At 38.1% G+C, this 22012-nt stretch overlaps 1 long non-coding RNA gene across 1 annotated transcript; it reads right to left on the reverse strand.

Moving 5' to 3' along the window:
• Positions 1-1112: 1112 nt before the first annotated feature.
• On the reverse strand, positions 1113-21321 carry LOC114466206 (uncharacterized). Its single transcript, XR_003674397.1, has 3 exons — positions 21311-21321; positions 3665-3668; positions 1113-1261 (listed from the first exon to the last, which is right to left on the reverse strand). It is a non-coding gene; the product is annotated as an uncharacterized LOC114466206 (long non-coding RNA).
• Between the last annotated feature and the right edge of the window lie 691 nt (positions 21322-22012).

Below are 22012 nucleotides of genomic sequence, written 5' to 3' on the forward strand. Positions count from 1 at the left end.
AAGCATTATAAAAGGCTCAGGTGGGTGGGAAAAGCGAGCCAAGGGCGGGTGGGTGGTTGGGTTAGGGGAAGGTGGACCCTGGTGGGAGAGACCTATTATCAGGGAGTGTGTGTGGATGCTGGAGACACTTAAAGCTGGAGCCTAAGGTGCCTCTATGACTGCAGTGGGTGTCTCTGAATGTCATCATCCTCTGCAGTGGTGCGAAAATGCCATTGACTGTGTGCCCTCGTCAACACTGGTGCTTATTTTCCACTCACGAACACATTAACATTAATATGTGCATGTGTACATCTGCACAATTTAATACTTTAGAGAATCTGTCAGCGATGAATCTTTAGCTGCTGATCTATAGAGTGATTGTTGAGTAACTCGCTGTTAGTAACATTAACCACTCTCCAGTGCTACAACATCCAAAGGGAGCATAATTAATATGCAGAAGATGTCGTTTTCAAGTTGATCATTCAGATCAGTATCAAGTTCAACAGAAGACAAAGCAAAGATGTTGCACGCTTACAATTGAGAAAAAACTTCAAAGTATTTCATCATCAGAGTTTTTGTTAAAGAGATCCTCCACACTGTTTTTACCAGTTTGGCCAAAAAACTTTGAAATGTACTTATTAGTAGACCTATGCCTAACAGAACACATTTAATTGCCTTTTAAAAAGGGGACCATGTTACGCTAAATTAACTTTTCAGTGCTTTAAACATGATAAAAGTGCTATTTGGGCTTCATAAACATGCCCAAAGTGTTTTTTCATTGATTCCCTCAATCGTTAGTTAGAGGGTGATTTGCTCATTTCTTACTGTAGGGTGAGCCCAAACACCTCGCTACAATTTGATGACGGCGCTCCCTCTTTGATGACGAATTTGACGCGACACTGAGCTGGACAAGCCGCGCCTCCAGGAAGCTCTCTGCCGTGACATGTAAACAGACACGCCCGCATAGGTGAGCGTTTCAGCATCCTTTGCGCAGTGCTATGTATATATTTTCTTCAGTCCATGTATGAGGCGGGGTGTCCTCTGGCCCTACATCATCGTGTGGGGAGGAGGAAGTCAGTGTCTCTTCTATAGACACACCCACTCATGACTATGCATAAGTAGGCTGCAAATCAGCCTGTTTGTGTAGAGTTACTCAGAAAGTGACTTTCTAGAGGCTAAAACTCTGGAAAACAGGTGAGTTTAGGAAAATAAACCTCAAATACTATGTTTTTGGGGTTCTTAAAACAAATGGAGATTGGTGAAAAATAGTATGACACGGGACCTTTAAGAGCCTGTCTTCAACCATCTTGAAATCACATGATTGATGATGTCACAGCCCCACTGCCTGTAAACATCCCATTGTTTTCTATAGGAGTGAAGCATTCAGTCTGCTTTTTAGATCATTTAATCAACTTTTTCAGTCAAAATTACAACTTGTGCTGCTTTTGGTTGCTCTAAAAAATCAGGAAAAATTAAAGATGGCGATGTAACCCTCTTTGTTTACCAAAATCAATCACGTGATTTCAAGATGGCAGAACACATTCTAAAATTGTAACGTTTTTTTGAAATGGCAAATTTAGCACAAAAAATAAGCAATGTCAAAAAATAGTAACAAAAGGTTGTTAAAGAACTGCATATTTCATATTTCAAAAGTTCCACAGTGTCCCATATAGTGCATTTAAAATGTGCTAAACAACTGCAATGTATGACACAAGCTTTTTGCTACCTGGTATCAATGGTAACACACTCGCTAATGTTATTCCACATTAAAGCAAACCCTTCTAAACCTCATCACTTCGTCACCAAGAAGTGCATGAAAGCAACTCTTGCTACATCTGATTAGAGCACCTTTGAACCATTCATCACTGGGATTTGATAAGCTCACTTTTATGTTTATCCAGTTCTCCACCTATAGATAAAAATAACTGTTATTTACTTGACACCGGATTCAACAAGAGAACCTATTTGGATTTAACAGGCTCTTACATGGGATCAGATGGATAGGGTGGAGTGTCATTGATGGTAATCAGAACTCTCTAGCAGCTTCCTGTGGCGTGGAAAGGAGGTGTGAGATTGGATGGCAGGGTTTAATCACCTACTTCTACGACACGGAGAGGCTTCAGCTTCTCATTGAACACTGCAGGTAAATGATCCGGGTAGTCTTGTCTTGTCTGGATCATTACTTACCCCCGTGCCAATTTGAGCTGTTTGTGTTCTGGTCTTTTAATGGCTGAGCCAAAGGTTGAGCTATGCAAATTGCCCTATTGACAAAGATTGGGAAAGCTCTGGCATTATTCACAAACATTGAAACAGTCACCGTTTTACGGGGCCAAGGGGCTAAAGACTGTCTGAGAGCCGAATCAAAGCCTCCAGTTCCTCCAAGTTCACATGTTTGTCTGTCACATGCCGACTCAAGATTCCGATGGGAGAAGCTCTCAACTAAGATTCGAAGAAGAAAGTCACTCTTTCAAAACATGACTGTGTGCCTGTGAGTGTGATATAGTGCCTGTAGCGTCTGTACTTATGTAGCAGTGTGATGTGTGACAGTAATGATGTGGGGCCTTCACAAACTGACAGACATGGTGAGAAGAAATGAGAACAAGAATGAAAGTCGAGACATGGAAATGAGGAAGAGAGGAGAAAAAAAACAGCCTGAGACTATGACTGGATACAACCTATGTTTTATCTTATCACGCCTTCTTTTTCCTATATATTCTTTTCGTTCCGCTCTCTCTCGCTCTCTTTCTTTCTTCAAGGTTGCATGGGGAGGATGTTCACCTTTGCAGGTCAGGTGGGTTCACTCCAGCTGAGGAAATGGTGTTTGCCACCTTTAACCTCTGCCTCCTGGCAATGTGCCGGTTTTAGATTTAATGCATAATTCCTTTTCTTTGCATTGTGCATGTTTTAAAATACCCATATTAGCTCATGTAATCAGTTGGGAAAACATTGAATTTCTTTTCTTTCCTGGAAAAGGATGAGCCTAACCGAGGCTCCCATTGTCAGGAAGGTGGTTTAAGTAAGCAGGAAATTGTGCACAATGGTGCCATTGACATGACTGAGGATTCAGGGACAGTGAGAGAGTGACTTTACCATAACAATGGTGACTATTCATCTGCAATTCAGCCCAATCGCATGTTTGTATGAAATAATAATAATCCATTACTGGCAACAAAAGAACAGACAGACTGTTCTCATCGATGGGGAATGTCCGCAGGGATTTGAATTGGTACCTTTGCATTCCACGTGTGAAACACGCCGCAAACAAAGATGATTGTAGAACCTCCCAAGACACTTTGTCACGTCATCTCCCCAAACACATTTGCCACTGTATCGTTTGTAACATCAACTGGTTTAACAGATTAGCCTGTCATAAGGTGTTATCCTGCTTGTCTGTGTACATAAGATGTGACAGTATGACCACTTACAATCATAGTTTAGTAGCAGTAGGATTAATGGCTTCCTTCTTTCAGTCCAGTTTTGTATTACTATTTTACATTTATTTAACCAGATAAATCATTGAAAACAAGTTCTCATTTGCAATGAAGACCTGGGAGCAGTTAGTAGGGTTAAAAGACTTGTGGTTCAGTGATAGAATGGGTTATCCAATAACCAAAAGGTTGGAGGTTCAAATCACACTCTATCCAAGTCATTGTCATTGTGTACTTGGGCAAGGCACTTTACCCACATTGCTGTGTATGAATGGGTGTGAATTGTACATGAATGTTGGTGGTGGTTAGAGGGGATGTAGGCGTGAAATGGCCGCCATGCTTTTGTCAGTATGCCCCAGGGCAGTTGTGGCAAGAATGTATTTTACTACCACCGGTATGACTGATGTGAGCGATTGGTGTGAATGAATAATGATTTCTGTAACGCATTTTGAGTCTCCTAAAAAGAAGCGCTATATTAATCCAAGCCATTATTATTGTTACTTGTTCAAAGTCAGTGTTGTTCCAGAGTGGATTCAAACCAGCAACCCTGTGGTTACTACAAGCCTGCTTACTCGACCAGTGTCCATCAATGCCCAAGAATAATCAGGTGCAATTACAAAACTATAAATGAAAAGTTGGATGCAGAGATTTGTGCATTTTTTATCACTGAGAGGGACAAAGATTTCAGACAAGATTAATTATTGTTTTATAGTTTTTTTTTTTTATTTTGATCAGCAACATCAACAGGAAAAACTTGTTTTTTTCATGTTTTTTATTAATGTACTTTATTTATATAACCTCTGCAGAACGTTGAGTGCCTTGTTTGCTTTGAAAGAGAAGCTCGCTGGTGGTGAACTGTGCACTATTTCTGAGTTTATCTCAGAAACGCGTAGGCTCTGTAGAACTCTTAATGACAGTTGATTGCTGTTGCCGTGGCATCGTAGAATATACTCATGCAGTATTGCAAACACTTTCCTCTTCAAGAACATTTCTTTTCTTTTTGTTCTTCTACTCTGTAAAAAAAATAATTGTTTTCTGTGTTTATCCAAAAGCAGAGTACAGAAGCTTTTACATCTCAACAGATCCTCACCATCTCCTATACTTTGGTCTTCCCATATGTTTTACCATCCCTCTCCTACAAACAGCTTGTATCTCCTGTTCTGTCGATCTCTATCTGCGTTCACTTTGCTCCGTCTCCTCTCTCATTTGTCTTGTTTTTAGTCTCCTGCTTGTTTCCTTGTTTCTGCCCACTCCTTTTGTTATCAGACTGCTACTCTCATCTTGCTGTTTTCCAATTGTGTCAGTAATTTCACAAATTTGACCAAGGCCAACTGATTTAAGAGAGCGAGAGGGAAAAAAAGAAAACCTTGAAGTAGCAGAAATCTCAAGGGATTTCTCCCAGTTGTTGCAGGAGATCTGTTTCTTGCAACCCCGTTGCCCGATTTGATTAAAATGTTTCGAGAACAAGTGAAGTCCTTGAACCTCCACTCTTCACAATCATCCTCTCTCCCTGTTGCCATGGTGCTCCAGGCAACCAATTCAACGTGAGGTAAGCCACCCGCCACAACGCTTCATTTCACAGTGAGATGTCGCTTATGTGCCACTCCCTCAATTTTTTTCTCTCTTCGCTTCTCTTCCTAATGGTGAGAGTGTCATCATTTTCTCTCAGCAGCTCCGAACCCCTTGACCCCCAAACATAGCTGTTAGAACTCATCTTTATAAATGACCAGATCATCAACGTTGGCTTAACCTCAGCGTTACTAAATGGCTGCGCCTTTTTATGTCACTGCTCGAAAAAGTGGAGGAAAGAGTAGAGTCGATGAATTTTTTAGACAGCCAGACAACTTCATACATTTGTTTTACTGTGACACGTGATGCAGGTGAGTGACACATTTAGGGTTTTGTAAAGTGTTGTGCCCTGTTGGGCTGCCAGAAAGCTTTAGCTCTTATTGTAACAGACTTGATAAGTGTTTTTCATTCCTCTGCTGCCATTGAAAATTATTTTATTTTACAGGTATTGTTGTTGGGTTTGCTATTAAACAAAGAAGTCCAAATTGTGGATGATCTTGATGCAACATTTATGCTGGAAAACTGAAACAGAAGTATCTACCTTTTGGTAGTTCCTCTATACCAGGGATGGTCAACTCTTATTACGAAGGCCACCTTATCAATATTCATATCAGAATTTAGAATAATGACCGATACAAGCATGAATTTGGGTAAGAACACAGGGTTCATGTCTATTTATGTTTTCGTTTGTGTTTTTGGAATCATTTTGTGTATTTTTTTGTTTTGTATGTTTTTTTTTTTTCAAAGAGTCATTTTGTGTATTTTCGTGGTGGCTTTGCATATTTTTTCTCTCATTTTATGTGTTTTTATAGTCATTTTTTACTTTGGGGGTCTCAGAAAATTACACCAAGGGCTGCATGTGGCCCCCAGGCCACCAGTTTCCCACTTCTGCTCTATAGAGCGCTTTGTCTTCATTGTGAGATTGTTGAGGAAGATTTTTCAGTCTGAACTTTGCTTTATCTGATCCTCCTCCTCTTTTGCTCTAAACTAATGAGCTCAGCTTCACCTACACGTGCTGACGGCTTAGCAAAGGTAGCTCCACAAATGTGGCTGACATCAGCATCCCATCAGCATATACAGTAGCTACATAAGGGATCCAGTGCTAATACCCATAACAGGGATATACACTGGCGTTTACCCCATGACCTGTTGTGACCTGAGCGCATCCCTTCTTCAAACACCCTCAAAGCTCATGACTTATCCTTCCCTCCAACGCAGCATCTGATTAACACCATTACAGCAGCCATGCGTGCGACTGTGTGCATGGTGGAAATCAGAGAAGTGTGTAACTCTCACAGCCCTCAGGCAAGCTCTCAATTTTCTCAGGTTAGATTTGTGTTTTTCTCCTGTTTCAGGGCAACGTTTGGTCCTATTAGGAACAATGTTATTTATGTCATTGAAATTTCAGCCAAGCCGCTCAATAACTCAGAAACTACAACCTTTTTACAGAGCTTCAATTGGAAAATATTTCTTTAAAGACATAAGCTACCCTGTTTGTCTCCATAACCATCTACCCTGAGTTTGTTTATGGACATAGACTGTCTGAAGCATAGCTTAACATTGAGGAAGTAAACCTTAAATTAAGGGGATCATTACACTTCCTGTAAGAAAGATTAAGATCAAAAATTAAATTGGAGCTTTCGCCTTTATATAGTGGCATATATATGTTTTTACACATATACAAATTTGTTTTCTGCATTTGACTCATCTCTGAGAAGCAGTGGGCAGCCACGTTGTGGTGCCCGGGGAGCAGTTGGAAGTGGTTTAGTCATTGAATTTTCCATTCAGAAAAGGATATTTAAGAAAACACAAAAAATAGTGGTTTTTTGATTTTCATTTCAAATTTCAAAAATTAAAGTTAAATGTCAAGACATTTTTCTTTATCGGCTGGAATAAACAGCCGTTTTTTCATGGTATGACCAAAAGTTGTCCTTTTCAAAGTAAGAGTGTTGTGTTTCTTGCAAGAGTTCTAAAATATGACATTGGAACATTACTCTAGCATACTTTTTGACACACTGTTTTATTGTTCTGAAAAACAACATACTGATCCATGTCCATCATTAATTTCTGCTACACAGCAGCGTTAAAGTTGTCTTCATTAAACAGCACTTTCCTCAAACAAACTTTTACTTTGAAAACAACAACTTCCCCTTGCACAATATGATAAAAAATAGGGCGGTTTTAGTTTCTCTCTTCTAATATTCCACTTTCAGTTCTTAGACACATAAAACTTAAGTTTAAAGTTTCGGTTATGCTTTCTCGACCCTGATAAGGAAAAATGCTTTGAATTTCAATCTTAATTTTTTCATTTTAAAAAGATAATCAAAAACTTAACCATTTGATGCTTTTCTATAACTGATTCTGAATGGAAAATCCATTGACCAAAACATACATTGACCCAATTCAAACCTTTTAAACCTCACGTTTTAAAGACCTTTAGTGCATGTGATGTTTTTTTCAATATCCTAAGTTCTTGTCTGGACTTAACTGCCATACATTTTGTCCTCAAATCATTGTTTGGAGGTTTACAAAATTTCAAGAGGTTGACAGGGTCCTTTGTGTAGGTTACACTGAGTCTGCCATGGTCTGGTTTTACCAAAGAGATTTCTAGGGAGGAGAACCAGTTTGCCAGTTACAGGGTCATGGTCCAAAGGCATCCCAGTAATTCAGATGTACATGAGGAATGATGTCAATTTATGTGTGTTTTGAATCAACAAATGAACTCCTGAAAGTCAAACTACTGGAAAAGTTCAGGCTTGTTTTGATAGAACTGTGTCAGAATACAGAGAGCATCCAATTTGGCTGTGTGTAGGCGGCTGTAAAATGGGGACTTGCACATTATTAGGCAGGTAATAGAATTGTTCCAGCTGATGAATGATGCTATGAATAGTACCTCATTCTCCATTGGGTAAAGATAAAGGAGCTAGTGCTTTTCTGATTGGTGCATGTTTTTGTCTTAATGCCTGCACACTCCCAACATTAAAGACATATTTCTATCACATGGGCTCTGCATCTTAAAAAGAAGCGCTGCTGTGTTCTAATGTAGACCCTGTTAGCGACGCCATTTATTCATTACTTCTTTTAGCGAGAAGGATAAAAAATAGCTTTGTTTCCGTTCCTCATCCTTCATTCATTCATTAATTCTTCTTTTTCTATCATCTTAGGACCCATCATACCCATCTTTTTGATGTGCTATTTTATTATAGTGCATCTGAGTAGTTTTTTTTTTAATTGTCAGCCCTTACAACTTTAGTTAGAGTAATTAGTTTGATTGGCACTGTCAAAACATCTTTAGGAGCAATTCATTTTTGTGTTTGCATGTTTAGAGGATTGTGGTTTGTTAAACTTTATAATTTTTTTATTTTGATGTTTTTGTGAAGCTCTTTTTGCTACATTTTATTAACTCATTCAGTGCCATTAACGTAATGTCACATCATTTCAAATCTGAACGCTCAGTGCCATTGACGTAATTTTACGTCAATTGCATTTTTTCACGGAAGTTGCTAGGATACACTGTGACTGAGTTCTGCTGTGAATGTAAGGCTTTTCTGTTTATATAGTAACCAACTGGTGCCCTACAGGTGGCAGCAGTGCACCTTTGGATGATAGATTAGCCACTGATGCTACCATTATCTTAGGAGGGAGAAGCAGGAACGAGGGAGATTATGGCGCTATGAAGTGATATTGTGAAGTATCCAGCAGCTGGCACTGAATGAGTAAAAGGTCTGAAATTATATACCTGAAAACAGCAAAGGAAAATTAACCACTTTTAAAAATGTTTATCCCTTCTTTACCCTGATAAAGAAAAATGCCTTGAATTCCAATCTTAATTTGTATTTTTAAACTAAAAATCAAATAACAAACCCTTTTTTTGTTTGTTTTTACTATTCTTTTCTGAACAGAAAATACAAGGACCAAAGCCTACATACATATTTTTGGTTATTTTATAGTTCCTGGGGATGATAACTAACATAGATCAATGAATTGAAGCCATTTCTTACAAAAAAATGAAAGGATTTCCTCACAAACGCATGTCAACGGTTGCACAGTAATTGCTACTTGCAGGTTTGTTTTTGGCTCCATCATAAACAATCTGTCAAATGTTAAAGTGATTTGTTTGATGCCATTTTTGTTCTTGTTTGTTTATGGTGTAGATTGATACGATTCACTCCGTGGGATATTAGATTTTAATCCCTATTTCAATCTGTGAAAATCACAGAATTTTCTCAAATTTTGGATATGATACATGAACAGTAAAAAAAAAAAGAAAAACATTGTCCAGAGCAGCTTTAAGGTATTCAGGAGTACAAGTAATTGCAATCTCCAATTTTAGGTTACAGTTAATTCAAAATGAACTCCTGGTGTTTTAAAATGTGGACATTTAGAAAATTTTTGTATTCCAACTTTGTACAAACAGTTTGTTTATGACCACTTTAATTTCTACCATTCATCAATGCACAAAGCACGATACCTCAAGACATGGGTAAACATCTCAGCTGCAGTAAAACTTGACTAATCTTCACATTCATGACTTTAAATGAGCGCTATTTCAATACTTTCTATCTACAATCTATCGTGTAGTATGATTGTTCCATTTCATGACAGGATATTTCATGCATGGATCTGAAGTTGTGTAAAAGTATTACCAACTTGTGTAGTCAGTGTTGAGTTCTCATATAAAGCGGCTACCCACAATAATTCCTTATCAGATCAATCCAGAGTATAGGCCTCATTGATCAATGAATTGAAGACCATTGTTTGAAAAAAAAAGTTGTTTTTCATCCCTATTGTATACATTCTGGTATCGTGGAGAATACCGGGAACAAACCTGAACAAAAATGGCATCAAGCAAATCACCGCTCTTCTTGTCTGGTGAAGAAACTCAATAAATCACAGTAATTCATTGATCTATGAGGTTTACACTATGATTTTATTGAATAAAATATTTTCATGGGTAGCAGCTTTAAATCACTGTAAATGATAATGTGGATCCATCAAACTTACGTTGTTAACAGTGTAGGAAATTACACTGTTCACATGACAAGAGTTTGCAAAAAACCGAAAAAGTATCTGATTTGTACGTCAGGTCACGTAATGTGCTCGAACTCGGCTGAATGCACAATTATCACCTCTTCATTGCAAAAAACATGAGCCGATTGGGTAAAATATCACCACAATATCGTATTCATTAAAAATTCAGGGGCGGGTATCAAACTGCCTGGCAGAGAAGGTGAGAGGGTGTTTTATGGAAGGAAGGAGTTCAACCACTGATGAAAATACTTGATGACAGTTCTCATATCCAGGTGGGCTAAAAAATTCAATACGTCTTTGCACATTCCCCTCCAGCCTCTTATTCCACAAACTACTACAGTCGTAAACCTCCGTCTCCCAATTTACTTTCCCTTTATGAGCCATTACCATGTCCCCTTATCGGCAAAAAGAATAAGTTTTAGTGTCTTGCCTCACTTTATCCCCACATTCGTTCTCCACAATCCATCACAAATCAAACATCTGCCTTCCACATGCTCGCCCACTTTTCTAGCCTCATTTAGCCCCTCTTCATAATAGGTGGCCTGTTGTGCAATCACTGAAACGATCTACTTCAGTAGCACTGAGTGATTAGGCAAAAGTAGAAACTCATGAGGGGTGTGTCTGTTTCAATGTGGCTGGTCTTTTTTTGAGTCCACTCTTGCTTTTCCACCCACTGCTCATTCCTGTCCGAGAAGTTTTTACAGTGTAACGCATCAGTGAAGTGGAGGTTTGCGCTCAAAACACAACACTACTTTTATCCAGGACACTCTTATTGTGCAGCCTAACATCCCGACCCCAACATTAACATGGTTTGACTTCATTTCCTTTTGTTTATCTCGATAATATTATGTTTTCTTTATATTTTAACCTTTTGTGTTAACAGTGACTGTCTCTGCAATGGTTGTGGTGCACAAGATTACAGAAATAGCAATTTATTTTTAATAAGCAGGTAAAAGTCCTTGCACCAATTAATCTTAGTCAGCTTGATTAATGATGTTTGTGCATCTTGAGTCTCAAAGTCGAGATTCAAAAATAGATTTCAAAGGGTTGCTCAGTTTCTTTTTTTTTTTTTTGCATGTCTGTGGACACACGTGGTTGTCTTGAAATAAATTGGTCCTTTTGGAAAAAAAATGTGTAGCCCCCTCCAGTTGGGTGCACAGTCGCAGTTTTTCTGCCCAATTATTATACAATTTGTGTGCATCACTGATTGCTAAAACAGTCCATGAATCATCATTAGTTATTATGATAATTATGTACTGACCCAACTTTTAAAAAGAAGGCAATCTCGGCTCTGTGTGTTACACAAATGCTCCACTCAATGTAGCACAGATTTGAATCTCTTTAGTGAACATTCTAAAATGTTCCAGTTTTTATGTCTAAAACTATAGCATTAGATGATGGGTTTTGTGAGGAATGTGCTTAAACAAGTATAATGCTCTTGAAAATAGCTAATTTGCTTCTGTAATTCAAGTGTAATTGAAGACCACCAAAATAGTTGTCATGTTTTTTGTTTTTTTTGTTTTTTTGGGGGGTGGGGGTCAGCCTTCAAATCCACACAATGACATCCGAAACAATCACTAATGTTTTTTCTTGGTTATTGGCGTGTTGCAACCAACTTGAATAGATACATATCACCACCTACTGTACTGGAGTGTGTAAACTCAACAGAACTCCCCTCAACAACCACTATTTTCTTTATCTAATCATATTAAGTCGTGCCACATAAAAGTTTGCTTGAAAAGGTGCCTTTTTTTTATACTGTTAAAAAACTCCAACACTTTTTTTTATCAGAAGCCAAAATACAGGATTTTTTTCTTTTATTTCTGACTGACAGAGATCAACTTGTAATCTAACAATGCATCATTATTCAACATAGTCACCAATTCAACTCAAACAGTGGCATTAACAGGGAGCTATTGCATGGATTGCATTGAGTTTCACTCTAGAAAAAATGTTAATACACGTGGATGTAAATAATTTGGTATATGTATTTCGAGAAAGAAAACCAAATTTTTATTTTCTTCTTATTGTTTTTATTTTTTAAAATAAATTAAGAAAAAGCTACATGTTTTTGTTAATGTTGGATCACGTGTTGTCTTTTCATTCATTAATTCGGTAAATAAGAAATACGTTTACATTTGTCATTGGCTTCCAGGGCAAATAATTTGTTATGCCTGATTCAGTAAAGCTGATGAAACTGAATATCACACGAGCAGAACAAAATGAGTGACTTAAATAGAGGGTTGGAATTTTTTGGCTTTTCCTTGATTCCCTATTAGTTATTTATAGAGAATGTTTGCATGTGTGTTTCTGGGTGCGCTTGCTTGTACAGCATGGATGTCAGTGTGCGTTCGCTGTGTGAAAGCTTTCAATGCTGAATGGCTGCTTATGTTCTCATGCTCAGCAGTCTACATGCATCTGTGCTGTTTCTCTGCACTTTGGTTACCACACAAATTATCCTCCCAGGGCAGCGATCTGAGGAAGAAAGTCACAGAGAGGACAGTGTGCCCCTCCCTCGCATGTCCTGCAGATAAGAAATTGCTCTATGCCAGGCTAATGTATAAGCCCTGAAGACATATTCACCATTTCCCACTAATGTCCCATCTATTAGTTATTATTAGAGAAGCCATAGTGACTGATGCGCTATGTTTGTAAAACAGGACGATTACATCTTAGATCCTTATCTATCTCCTTAGTGCAAAAATGTACTCTTTAAACATTTTGAGGGCAAAGACGTCCGTCTTACTCTAAAATCACACATAATTCCTACTTTATTCAATATTCTACACGCACAGCCTTTTTGTAACTTTTGCCTTCTCTTTGGAATCTTTTTCATTGGGAACACCTAATCTGTGAGCAATATTGCAAATGAAGGTCAGTGTCCAGCCTGCCTTGGCTCTCACTATCTCTCTACAGCCCCATCCACCTCCAAACCATCACAACCTCTCCTGGCGTTCCTTTGCTTATCTGCAGCGCTCACACCTGTGGCAGGCCGGCCACCCTCCCCAACTCCCGCCAGAGGCCGCAGACAGGATGTCTGCAGATAACCTTTTTATCCCAGTGAAAAAAATAGTGAAAGTGGTGCCGTGAAGGAAGGAAAAAGATCTTTGTCCACTGCCAGGGATTGAGGGATCTGCTGTCAGTCAGCCAGGCTGAGGATATGGCAGGGCTTTGCTACATCCCTGAGACTTGGTTATGGGCCAGTGCTGTAGAAAATAAAGCATCTGGACCCTTTTCTGGTGACTTCAGGTTTATGTACTAAATAGCATGGATTGTGCTTGACTCTGCACTGCTAGCTGGGGCTAAGATGTTAAAGCTGCAGTATGTATATTTATTTTTGGCTTCTTTTGGTCAAAAAAATCCATAATAACCTTTCAGTATATAGTGTTCTGAGAGGACAGTGGATATCTGCTTCATCTCTTGGCTCTGTATTCAAGCTTTAGAAAACAAGCTGTGTAACACTTCTTTTCAGCCAATAAGAGATTTTTTTTTTTTACAAACGAAGTGCTCCATAAGCGGTTATGAGCATTACTATTGGTTATTACGTCCTCTCTGTAGAGTGGAATGGTGAAGGTTTTCAAAAGGAGATTCCTCATTGCGCTGTTAGACATAACGGCTTCACGGCAAAGAAAGCCAAAAAGGAATACGACAGTCTAAAAGCCCAACATATGAAGGTAGATATGTTGCAAAATGGGAGAGATTGTAGAATGTGATGTGCAGTGACGTGCAGTCAGGGTAGGCAAGGTAGGCAGTGCCTACCCAAGGGTGAATTGATATTTTGATTATTTGTTTTAATTATAATTATAAAATGTTTATTTTTCCATTTCCGATGTCTACAGTAGTTTACAGTACCTATAAGTTTGAAAGTGTCCGCATTTTGTGCGTTTCATTGCCCAATTTACTAAACAGTGCTATTTCCTGGAACGGCTGCAGTCTCACTCCGCTGTAAGGCAGGACGGGGCCACGCCCCCTCCCAAAAGCACATGCTGCTCTGCCTCTGTTCCCATAGCGTGTTTTTATGTGTTTGTGATAACCATTTACGTAAAAAGGCAGCTTTCTACGCTGCCTTTGGACGTAACAGCGCTATGCTAAATGCTTAGTACATACGTTACAGTGCATTAGTGAATTGATATCACGTGACTGCTGCTGCTACGTTCTCTAGCTAGTGGGAAGGATAACACTCAGTCAGGATGACAGCGCTAGAGACGATAGAGAAAAGATGGGAACCAACACCTGAGTTACCAGACCTTCAGCAAAGGTAAGGTCAGAAAATGTTTTGTACTTTTCACAGTGAATGGTACAAAAAGGAACGATTGACTTTGTGGATCACCTCATGAGGCTGTTCTGAGTTGTTGTTGTTGTCATTTTCTCCATGTTTCTGTGTTTCCAACACAAACAACGGATGCGCTACCGTGTCATGAGATATATCTTGTTGGGAGAGTATGGAGGCTATATTAATTCATTGTTTATGTTTCTTTAATGGTGTTTTACGATGTTGATTTTGTTAGATGGCTAAATGCTTGTTCATGTTGGGTTTTTTCTTTCTTATTATAAATTACATATTTTGAAAAGCGCATTGAGATGACTTTGTTGTACATTTCTTTATACAAATAAAGTTGAATTGAATTAACACTTGACAGCAGAAACATATGAAATTGTCATTGGTGGTCCCGATTTGCAACGTGCCTACCCAACCCTAGTGGTAACGGCACGTCACTGGTGATGTGAGCTTCTAGAATGTGATGTGAGAGCTTGTAGAATGTGATGTAAGCTTGGGGTTGAATGGGGTTTGCATTTCTTTAGGTATACATTTGTTTTGCTACAGACATCTCACAAAAGAGAAGAGAAAGAGAAGAGAAAAGTAGTTTGTGTTTCTGTAGCGGCAGATTGGAGAAGTTGTAATTGGAGAGTTGTGGTTGTAAACGATAATTGACAAAAGTAATTTAAAAACATGCGAAAAAGTGTTGGATTACAATTTTGCCACTGTTATTTGTGTAAATATCAGTCCATACATTTTTTCCCATCACCTGTGACGTTAAATTTATTTCACGTGTGTAGATTTTTTATACACAAGCTCACATCACGTTCTACAAGCTCTCCCATTTTGCAACTTATCTAGCTTCATACAAACATATTCGGATGGAACGGGGCTCAAGGGCTCACAAATTGTAACAGTAATTACAAGGCAAGGCAAATGTATTTGTATCGCGCATTTCATACACAAGGCAACTCAATGTGCTTTACATGATCAAAAAGTGCAACAGAAAACATTCAGCAGCTTAAAATGAATAAGAACATTAAAATCAGCAGCAAAAAAAAAAACATTTAAAATCATCAGTAAAAACATTTAAAGTCATCAACAAACACATTACATCAACAACAACATCATGACCAAATCTCTCTCTCAATCATACGCAGTAGAGACTTTGATTTAAAAATGTTCACATGTGATGCTGACTTCAGCTCCGCTGGCAGTTTGTTCCACTTCTTTGCAGCATAACAACTAAAAGCAGCATCACCATGTTTACTGTGAGCTCTGGGCTCCACTATCTGACCTGCGTCCATAGATCTAAGAGACCTGCTGGGTTCATACCTGACTGACATGTCACTGATGTATTCTGGACCAAACCCATTCACAGATTTATACACCAGCAGCAGAACTTTAAAGTCTACTCTGAGGCTGACTGGGAGCCAGTGTAAAGACTTTAAAACTGGAGTAATGTGTTCTGACCTCTTTGTTCTGGTTAAGACCTGAGCTGCAGTGTTCTGAACCAGCTGTAGCTGTTTGATGCTCTTTTGGGGGATTCCTGTCAGAAGACCATTACAATAGTCCAGTCTGCTGGAGATAAAAGCATGGACCAGTTTCTCCTGATCTTTCTGAGCCATTAAACCTTTCACTCTGGAGATGTTCTTTAGGTGGTAGAAGCGGTTTTTGTGATAGATTTGATCTGACTGCTGAATGTAAGATCTGAGTCAATCAGAACACCAAGGTTTTTGACTTAGTCTTTAGCTTTTAAAGATCCAGACTCAAGATACTCACTGACAGCAGTCCTCTTTTCCTTGTTACCAAAGACAATCACCTCCATCTTGTCATGATTTAGTTGAAGGAAGTTTTCACTCATCCAGCAGTTTACTTTTTCTAAGCAGTCACACAACACCTCAATGGGACCATAGTCATCTGGGTTCAGTGATAGATATAGTTGTGTCATCTGCGTAGCTCTGATAATCAACCTTACAGTTCTGTAAAACTATAGAGTGACACGTGCATTCACGTCAGAGTCTCTAAAAACATCAAAAAACTCCAATAACACAAGATAAAAGTGGCCAACATTTGTCAATAGTCGCAATTGAGAAAAATGTCGCAAAGAACTCCATAGTTGTGTGCGTTCAACAGGATACCGGTGAATTCAAAACAAGGAGGAGAGGGGTGAGCATGTTTGATTCCATTCCAGTCTCATGATTCTACAAACTGCAGGTTTACGTTCTGAGTGTAGTATCTACCAATCTGTTTGTAGCAACAGCAACTACAAAAAAATGGATGGTTAACATCAAGTTAAGGAAAATCACCACATTCCTTAATTTACTAGTAGTTGGCTCTGCAGACAGACCACAATGCATTCTACTGCTCAGTATTCATGATTTCTCATCCTTTAGAGCATTTCCCTTTGATTTTGACCACATTCAAACCTGCACAAAGAAAAAAATGCAGATTATTGGTGAATTCCATCTTGTTATTTATGAGGTCCTTCAGAAACATTCATATACTGCTGCTGCTGTTAAACCTAAATGTGACAAATCAGTTGCAATGTTTGACAGGAATGATCATATATGCAGTGCAGACGAGGAAGATTCTAAGTCAATGTTAATGCAGAGCTGCAGTGCTATTAGAGGTTAGATCTGGCCCAACATATCCAGCCCAATCTGACCCAGGCCCGTGGGCATAAAGCCCGACCCAACCCAAGCCCGACCCATTAATTTAAATTGTAGGCCCGAGCCCAAAGCAAACCCGAACGTATTGCTGCTGGTAGATTAGTAGCGCAGTGCCTCGTGCAGCTCTGCACAAAAGGTAGTGTAATAACGTGACTCGAGCCGTTATCACAGTTTTACAGGCTTTAATGGAGGTCATAGTAACACGCCAAAAATAAACAATTAAACACACAAAGAACCGTCTTACACCGTCATACACTCACACTACTGTGGGAACAGAATTGTTCACTCTTTTCCCCGCTTACACCCGTCTTTTCCCCAGCCTCCCAGCCAATCAGCACTCGGAACACATGTAAACATGTAAACAAAGAGAAAGCTGCACGTAACCATGATGCCTTCACGGCCATGGGACATCTCAACATCAGTTAACCAATGAATGCACACAAGTGGAACATAACCAGAACATAGAACCTAGTCCGTTACAGCATTGCAGACCAGACTGGGCGGCCCGTGCGTGGAGCGCAGACCTGACTGAAGCGTGCAATCATATTTGTTCCCTGTGCTCCAGCAGCAAGTGAGGAATGAGCAAAATCAGCAAATAATATTCAGTAAATGTGAACACTGAACAACACAACGGCGTCAATATCCTCAGACTCGGACCTAAAATCTAACCTCTAAGTGCTATCTACTACCCAGAACTCTCTCTGTGCACACTAAACTAAGCCTGCAGACTATAAAAGGCTTTGATACACGGTAATGCAGGAAGTGGCTGCATGCCAGCAAAATGCTACCAAATAATGAAATATTGTAAATAAATCAGAATAGTGACAGTTGCTGGTGTTTGGTTGTATTAGCAATGTGCTTTCAACTTTTTTTTTTAATCAAAAATTCATCTCAGATTAGCGTCTCGCGAATAATTGCTGCACATAGTACATGTACACAAATATCCATGTCTGTTCTCATCCATCACATCCACTTGTGGTTATGAGGCAGATTTGTTGACATGTGCCCTTGAAAGCCTCATAAAAAAAAAGAAAAACATGTACATGCAGAATAGAATGCTTATATATATGTATATATATATATATATATATATATATATATATATACAGTATATATATATATATATATATATATACAGTATATATATATATATATGTATACAAGATGGTCTGAGGTGACTCATTATAAAGACTTTAGGTATTTTTCTCTCTTAATAAAAACCATCCTTTTCACAAATTAATCAGTAGATAATAGTTGTACCTTATATTATTTAAAGTATGTAAAGTGCAAGCAGCCAAAACACAAATATATCAAGAGCACTCAGAGATATTAAATCTCCACCAAACACCAAATATAGTTTTTTGCCAGATATTGGCAGTTATCTGGATCAATAATCCTAATCATTGTACTAATGTCATTTACACTTTAAAGGCTTGGAAGAAATGTCAATCCCCAATAATAACCATACAGTAGGTAAAAATGTGGACACCCCCATTTTTCAGATAAATCGCGATGAAACTCATCCGGATGAAACTAGGCAACGTAATTGAAGAACCAGTCTGAAATAACTAAGTCACCTTACATAAAGATTGATCAATTCTAAACTGAGATATGAAATGTCAAAATTTAATCAATAATAAGAGATAGGGATTTTTTTTTATTTTTGAAATTCGTCGAAAATCAATGTATTGATCCAGATCTCCTAAATGTAATATGACCTTCAATGGCAGAAGGTCTATCTTTGGTTAAAATTTTGTCAAAATTTGTTAAACACTTTTAACGTAATCCTGCTAACAGACAAACAAATAAATACACAAAACTCCAGTGACAATATTACCTCCTTGGCAGAGTTAAATATGTATATTATATAATGCACACACAGCCAAAACACAATTTGGTGGTGATGTAAAAATGTATTTGATAATATTAAAGAACTGTAAAAAAAAAAAAAAAAAATACATAAAGAGCAAATGTCTACAATACATGTCCAGTAGTGTGAAATGTTTATTGATTGTATCTTATAACTGAATTTTTGGGAGGAATAGTTAGCAGCTTGGCTATTTGAATAACATTCACACAGATGATTTATTTTGAAGTACTGAAGTCATCAAAACACTGTCTAGTTTTCAACTAATAAACGTCAAATCATTAAATGTACTGTGTTGTGTTAATAGCATTTGTACCTGTTGTTGCTTCATCAAAGTATTCGGCAGGGTTACCACTACAAGATCATTGAAGTTTATAAAATACATTGTATGCAACCAACTCTAACCTATAAAATGATAAATAATTAAAGCAAATGTTTCAAAATAGACTGAAATGCTAATTTGAAAGAGAAATTTTAAATTTGATTTTGAAAGAGGTGGTAAAAATAAAGATACTGACATCTTCACAAGGAGCTTGGATAAAAGAACACAAAGGAAAAGTGCCAGTTTCTCAGAAACCTTGATGGAAAAAAAGAAGAAGGGGAGAATAGGAACAAGGGAGTCTTTCTTGAAAGAAGTCATTCTCACAGATGTGATAATGAAAGTTCACACACTAAGTTGAAGTCGTTATGCACTGTGGGTACTTGAAGTTGACAGGTACTGATGTGAGGTTTGAAGACATTTTAAAAGGTACCTGTTGTACTCATTTGAAAAAGAAAAAAACCATTGCAGTATTCAGTATAAGCTTTAGTCGTACCCATGTGGGTTTTAGATGTTTACAAAGGCAGAACCTAATTCTTGCCCTCGACATGACCCCAACACATGCAAAGGCAGGATTCAAAAATTGGTAAGTGGGTCCATTCTCAAGAGTCCACTACATCAGAGCCTGAGGCATTGCTGGAGGCATCTTTGTTCCTGGGCAGCTGATGAAGAGCCTGGGTGGCCATGAAAGGTCGAGCTCTTTCTTTGAGATGAAATAAGAAAGTTACTGTTGCCAGTGGTAGTAGAGATGCTGAAATAAACACAGCCTCCCCTTAGTGGACACCGACAGGTCCTGGACCAAAAAAATCTTTTCTTCATAGAAGCCGAAAGGCACTTTGGATCCTTGTGTGATTGAAGACTAGCCGCTGTGATGTGAGTGTCCTAGGTTGAAGACAACACTCCTGTCCCTTGACAATGTATAGTTATTGATCTAATGAGTTTATGAGGTGTATTGACTGCTTCATATGATATTTATTTAATGCAATAAACCTTTTTTACCTAGATTTGAATGTAGTCTTTTGCATGCTTGAACATTTGTTTTCACAATTAAACCCAGCCACCACAGAAGCACAGTTGCTTGAGAGATAGATTGATCCGGGAACCAAGGAGGTTTTTATGAGCGGACGGGTCCATAACACTATGATTATTGTTAGTTCTGCGCAAGGGTGAGTGTTTCTTCTTGTATTATTCTATGTGTTAAGAAAGATGCTAGCAGTTACAACACACACACACGGCTGATGTGCGTGCGTGCTCTACACCGGGATATACATGATATACATACTCACACAGAGCCATTTAGAGAGAGAGAGTTGCGACTTTGGTGTCGCAAAACGTTTATTTTACCGCCATATCCTCCGTGCGTTAGCTGACACACACACACAATGTGCATGATGGCGGTAGACACACAGTATTTATAATAAAAATATACTAAATGAGTAAAATAAAACAAAAAAACTAAATATTTATACAAAAAGTACACAAAACAACAACAGAAAGGCACAAATATATACAAAAAGGCTACAAAAACACACAGAATTACTCCAAAAAACAACAAAAAATATGAAAATGACTCAAAATTCACAAAAACAAATATTTATACACAAAATGACAACAGAAATGCACAAAACTACACCAAAAAAGATACAAAAATACACAAAATGACTCCAGAATCACACTACAATGGCAACAAATAACTATAATTACAGAAAAAATGCACAAAAAGATAACAGATACAAAAGTACACATGACTCCAAAAAACATCCATTACAGAAAAATACTCCAAACAAAAATAAAAATGAGTAAAAAAAAACCCAAACACATTTATCATGCGCATAGAATTAAACCAGGTAAGTCGCACACACTATTTTATTTTGCACCCGCAAAAATACCCATTTATAACACTACACAGTAACAGAGTATGTACACCTCTTTTTACATCCAACCTTCAAAAACCCATTTGGCCATAATTGACAACTCTACTTCAGCTCCTCCCACTGTATGAATGCATACTTCCGACGGACACTGTACTAGTTTAGATAAAGGGAAACCCACCACATTTAATAAATAAAGTTTGATCATTTGACCTTGATTTAAAGAAACTTACGAAAGCAATTAAGTATTGAGTGTGAGTTGCTGGGTTTCCATTACAGATTTTCTCAAATAAAAGCAATATTTTTAAATGTCAACAAAGTATGATTGTGTTTTCCATTGAAGGCAGTTTTGGGCAGGAGCCTTGTAACCCCTGTGAAATCTCATCTCAGATGGATGCTCCAAACCTCCTTACAGTATAACACTGTATTATTTGTTTCACGGCTAATGTGGCACTAATAATATTTAAGTATAATGCTAAGAAATGTCCCAGTCTTCTCTCCTGTCCACATGTACCGCATCAGTTCACCAAGTCAAATTCCTCATGTGTATAACATACATTACATGGCCAATAAAGTTGATTCTGATTCTGATCATGTTTACTCAAAGAGAACTGTGTTTGCGTGTATTTGCAAAAAAGGTGTTTCCGTACCGCTTTTGTAATACATTTCATTATCAAAACGTCCAAAATTCATCCTCACGAAAGCGTAAAAACCTTTTAGCGATATTTGAGTGTTCTTTCCAAATTCAGGTGTTTCTATTACCAGTTTTTATTGCGCTTTTTAGATTTTGCGCATTTCCAAGTGTAATGAAACCTAGCTTCTGATGCCTCTGACCAGTTTTAAACCCTGCGTCTTCAATCAACCCTGAAAGGAGACAAACTAGCTTAATTATGAGCACAGTTCAGCTTATTCGTGAATGTAAACGTTCCCATGTAGACTTATTGTTGCTCCTGTGTGTCCTTACCTGTTTTGCCTTTGTTGCTTCTGTTTATGTTGTTTATGTTCATTTTGCTGGCAA

This window comes from Gouania willdenowi, chromosome 6, assembly GCF_900634775.1.
Source record: "Gouania willdenowi chromosome 6, fGouWil2.1, whole genome shotgun sequence".
Lineage (NCBI taxonomy): Eukaryota > Metazoa > Chordata > Actinopteri > Blenniiformes > Gobiesocidae > Gouania > Gouania willdenowi.